Source organism: Eriocheir sinensis, unplaced genomic scaffold (assembly GCF_024679095.1).
Source record: "Eriocheir sinensis breed Jianghai 21 unplaced genomic scaffold, ASM2467909v1 Scaffold179, whole genome shotgun sequence".
NCBI classification, from domain to species: Eukaryota; Metazoa; Arthropoda; class Malacostraca; order Decapoda; family Varunidae; genus Eriocheir; species Eriocheir sinensis.
The window spans coordinates 579,354-585,118 of NW_026111172.1; positions in this window are offsets into that span (position 1 = coordinate 579,354).

A 5,765-nucleotide genomic window follows, 5' to 3' on the forward strand; every position below is an offset into this window, starting at 1 on the left:
CAACAAAGGTGATAGGTCAAGGGCACACAAAAGAGAAAACAATAATAAAAAAAAGCCCGCTACTGCTGCTCCCAAAAAGAATCAAAAGGTGGCAGAAAAAAGGTCAATCTCGGGAGAGGTGTCCTGATACCCACCTTTTGAAAGAGTTCAAGTCTTAGGCAGGAGGAAATACAGATGAAGGAAAATTGTTCCAGAGTTTACCAGCGTGAGGGATGAAAGAGTTAAGATGCTGGTTAACTCTTGCATAAGGTGTTTGGACAGTATAGTGATGAGCATGAGTAGAAAGTCGTGTGCAGCGGGGCCGCGGGAGGGGAGGAAGCATGCAGTTAGCAAGTTCAGAAGAGCAGTCAGCGTGGAAATATCGATAGAAGATAGAAAGAGACTATCAGTAGGAGGAGGAGAGCTGATGAGACGAAGAGCCTTAGATTCCACTCTGTCCAGAAGGGCTGTGTGAGTGGAGCCCCCCCAAACGTGAGATGCGTACTCCATACGAGGGCGGACAAGGCCCCTGTATATGGATAGCAACTGCGCGGGGGAGAAGAACTGGCGGAGACGATACAGAACGCCAACCTCGAGGAAGCTGATTTAGCGAGAGAGGAGATATGAAGTTTCCAGTTGCGATTTTGAGTTAAGGATAGACCGAGGATGTTTAGTGTTGAAGACGGTGACAGCTGAGTGTTGTCGAAGAATAGGGGATAGGTGTTTGGAAGATTGTGTCGAGTTGATAAGTGGAGTAACTGAGTTTTTGAGGCATTGACGGATACAAGGTTCCTTCTGCCCCAATCGGAAATGATAGCAAGGTCTGAGGTTAAGCGTTCTGCAGCCTCCAGTCTGGAGTCGTGTACTTTCTGTTGAGAGGGTCTTCTATTGAAAGAAGTTGAATAATGCAGAGTGGAGTCGTCGGCGTATGAGTGGACAGGACACTTTGTTATGGAAAGAAGATCATTGATGAATAACAGGAAGAGAGTGGGTGATAGGACAGAGCCCTGTGGAACGCCACTGTTGATAGGTTTAGGGGAAGAGCGGTGACTGTCTACCACAGCAGAGATAGAACGGCCGGAAAGGAAATTGGAGATAAAGGAACAGAGAGAGGGATAGAATCCGAAAGAGGGCAGTTTAGAAAGCAAAGACTGGTGCCAGACTCTATCGAAGGCTTTCGATATGTCTAGCGCAACAGAGAAAGTTTCACCGAAACGGCTAAGAGAGGATGACCAAGAGTCAGTTAAGAGAGCAAGGAGATCACCAGTAGAACGCCCCTTGCGGAATCCATACTGGAGATCAGATAGAAGGTTAGAAGTGGAAAGGTGCTTTTGAATCTTCCGGTTAAGGATTGACTCAAAAGCTGTAGATAGACAGGAAAGTAAAGCTATAGGGCGGTAGTTTGAGGGATTGGAACGGCCACCCTTCTTAGGCACAGGCTGTACAAAGGCATACTTCCAGCAGGAAGGAAAGATAGATGTTGATAGGCAGAGACGAAAAAGTTTGACCAGGCAGGGTGTCAGCGCAGAAGCACAGTTTGTAAGGACAATAGGAGGCACTCCATCAGGTCCATAAGCCTTCTGAGAGTTGAGGCCAGAGAGGGCATAGAAAACATCATTTGGAAGACTCTTAATAACAGGCATAAAAGAGTCAGAGGGGGGATGAGTAGGAGGAACATGCCCAGAATCGTCCAGAGTGGAGTTCTTACAGAAAGTTTGAGCGAAGAGTTCAGCCTTAGAGACAGATGAGAAGGCAGTGCTGCCGTCAGGGTTAAGGAGAGGAGGGAAAGAGAAAGAAGTGAAATTGGAGGAGATATTTTTGGCTAGATGCCAGAAGTCAAGGGAAGAATTAGAAGAAGCAAGGTGTTGACATTTTCTATTAATGAAAGAAGTTTTGGTAAGTCGGAGAATAGATTTTGCACGATTCCGGGCTGAAATGTAAAGATCAAAGTTAGCGGGAGTTCGAAGGCTCTGGAACTTTTTGTGAGCTGCCTCTCTATCTCTAATAGCACGAGAACAAGCATGATTAAACGAACGGTTTTTAGCATGAGGAGTAGAGAAAGTACGTGGTATGTATGCCTCCATTCCAGAGACAATCACCTCTGTGATGCGCTGAGCACACACAGAGTCTCTCTCCTGGAAGCAGTAATCATTCCACGAGAAATCGGAAAAGTACATCCTCAGGTCGTCTCACCGAGCTGAAGCAAAATGCCAGAAGCATCGCCTCTTCGGTGGGTCCAGAGGATGCACAGGAGCAGTGCTGGCAGTGGAGGGATCACCCTCTTCCGAGCTGTATAACGACTCTCGGCGTCCTGGAGCACCGCACTAAGAGGACGTGACGGTGCTCCATCACTATCGGGTGCGGCTCGTGCTGCGGCTGCTGGGACGCGGCGATGGCCCGTGAAAGAATCGGAAGGAGTAAAATTAAAATAACTTAGTGAGAAAATGAAGAGGCAAATGTTTCTTAAAAGATTTTACTTAATCATAATTTCAGTCTCTCGTCTTTGCATGTCGTAAAATGTTTCTTCTCTGATCCTTTTTTTCGCAAATCTTAGTGTTTTATCTTAAGAAACAGGAAATGATTATTTTTTTTATTTTGCATATTTTAGCATATTTCTGTAATATGTGAATAATTATTCGTACTGTACTCTTTTTTACTTTCTTTTTTTACCTTTCTTTACTTTTTTTTTACCAACGATGAAAAATTATTCATCGCGTCCGGGCTTTCATTTTATTCAGACAACCGAGGAGTGTTGGCACGGATTGTGTATAAACACAGAATAACTCGAGCATATTCTTTCGGGGCGGGTCTCTTTGATTGTCCGTCTAGTTTTATCCGATTGTCACGCTTTGGCGCAGTATTGAGTTCAGTCGACTCTTTAACTGCACCAGAAAGCCGGGAGGCTCTGTGGGCACGGTAGTCGGCTGGTGACGGAAAGGTTGGAGTTTGATCCCGGCTCACAGCAGCCTCTTGGTGAGAGAAATAGCGCTCTCATGTAACCCTGGCAGATCCAGGTCTCAGCTACCTAGGGGGAGAGGATTTCTTCACCCCCCCTTTTTTTTTTTTACCTGCAGCAGCTGTGTCAGTTCGGGTTTCATTGGGATATGCTGTTTTAAAGAGAGAGAGAGAGAGAGAGAGAGAGAGAGTAACCTCATATTGTGTTTAGTAACAAAGCTGAGGCTTGTTTGGTAAACATAAAAATAATAAAAAGATGTTGCATTAGGGCAACCCGACAATGGCACCTTGCACACAAACCCTCACATGTAAGCGGAATCATCATTACGTTTAATGTTTAAAGATTGATTACCGAATCGAGTGCAGTGTTACGTGCTTCATAAGAGGATCCGCTGTTTCGGATCTTTATTTGTGGTCAGACTGATGACCTCAGTGTATTGGTGTAGGGTTCAACTTTTTTTATTCTTTTATTTTCTTTCACCACATGTCGGGTAGATTCAATGTTTCCCTCCCGCCATATAGTATGAACTGGTACTACGTGATATGTTTTGGATACACCTGGAAATAGAAAAATACACTCACAAATTGATATAAATTTACACTATATTTAATGTTTTTTGTAACGAATAAACAAAGAATGCGATCAAGCGAGTCAAGAAAATGATACGGTGGATCGGATCCAACTCAACCTCAATCAAGGCGTTGGCTCAGCCGTGCGTGAAGTAATCTCCGCAGCGCGCCCTGCTTACCTGCGATGTGAGGGGCTGCTCGCTTTTTCCGGTCCGCCAGTAACCCTTCAGGCGAATCTAAGGAGACCACATGACACTGTAAGCACCTGTTGTGTTACAGTGGAGTCAAACACACCGACGAGGAAATTATGCGAAGGGAGTGTTCTGGCTAAGAGGTGGCGGCGTCTGTAATGGCTTTGGTGGTAAAGAATAGTACATTAGGAGACAATAAAATTTTAAAGCGTATTAGGAAAATAAGTCGAAACTCCGACATTGAGGGGCTCCCTATAATGACCATTTTAAACACTGGTAAATTTTTGTGGCAGCCGAAGGGGTGGTGGGCGTGGGTGTCGGTAGTCAGTGTGGTCGGGAAGGCGGTGGTCAAGGAGGCGGGTTTAAAGGATGGAACATGCGATTATGGTTGCGTGCGTAACATGGGACACCTGTTGCGCCTACTCGGAGTATCAGCATCAGGTGCGCGGGTAGGTATAAGGAAGGTGCGGCGGCAAAGGAGGACAAAGTATACGTGTGCTGTAGCTAGAAGTGAACGCAGTTTCCATTCCATTTCTCTGCTTCGGGAATATTTTGTCTCTGACCTGATTTAAAAATGTGTAGCTAATACTCTCTCTCTCTCTCTCTCTCTCTCTCTCTCTCTCTCTCTCTCTCTCTCTCTCTCTCTCTCTCTCTCTCTCTCTCTCTCTCTCTCTCTCTCTCTCTCTCTGTAGTTGATGAAAGAAATGAGTGAGTAGCATTATTTTGAATGGCGGAGTATGTGGAATAAGTAACACATGCGGATATGGATTAATTGTGATTTCTCCTCTTAATCATGCAGCTGTGAATGATTAGGGCTTACTTAGTCTTCCTCACAAGTTAGCAATACTCCCCAGCTGCTGCAACACGTCGACGTAAGATTAATGGGCTAACTGTAAACTATCGGCGCTGCTTTGGGGGTCGTCGGCACGCGTCCCAGTGAGCAGCAGTGACTAAACTCGGCCTCATTACCACCTGCAGTAACCACTTTCCCCGCTGGAGGCGCGAGTGGGGGTGCATAGGGGCTCTCAGACGGGCCATGATATTCTCAGCTTGGTAGTTGTCATTTATATTCTTGTTTTTCTTGTTCTTGTTTTTTCTTCGTGCTCATTCGTCTTCATTTCCTCATCCCTCTATTATAATAATAATTATTTCCCGCATAATACCTCCGTCAGTAAACTAGCGTGACGCTGTTCCGGCACTGTGCCTCCGTGCTGTCACCCTGCCTGGTCAAACTCTTTCGCCTCTGCCTGTCAACATCTACCTTTCCTTCTTGCTGGAAGTATGCCTTCACACAGCCTGTACCTAAGAAGGGTGACCGCTCCAATCCCTCAAACTACCGTCCTATTGCTTTACTTTCTTGTCTATCTAAAGCTTTTGAATCAATCCTTAACCGTAAGATTCAAAAGCACCTTTCCACTTCTGACCTTCTATCTGATCGCCAGTATGGGTTCCGCAAGGGGCGTTCTACTGGTGATCTCCTAGCCTTCTTAACTGACTCTTGGTCATCCTCTCTTAGCCGTTTCGGTGAAACTTTTGCTATTGCGCTGGACATATCAAAAGCTTTTGATAGAGTCTGGCACAAATCTTTGCTTTCTAAACTACCTCCTACGGTTTCTATCCTTCTCTGTACCTTTATCTCCAGTTTCCTTTCTGACCGTTCTATTTCTGCCGTGGTAGACGGTCACTGTTCTTCCCCTAAATCTATTAACAGTGGTGTCCCACAGGGTTCTGTCCTATCTCCCACTCTTTTTCTGTTGTTCATTGATGATCTTCTTTCCAAAACGAACTGTCCTATCCATTCCTACGCCGATGATTCCACTCTGCATTATTCAACGTCTTTTAATAGAAGACCCAGCCTTCAGGAACTTAACGACTCTAGGCTGGAGGCTGCAGAACGCTTAGTATCAGACCTTACTATTATTTCCGATTGGGGCAAGAAGAACCTGGTGTCCTTCAACGCCTCAAAAACACAGTTTCTCCACCTATCCACAATCTTCCAAACAACTATCCCCTATTCTTTGACAACACCCAGCTATCACCTTCCTCAACACTAAACATCCTCGGTCTATC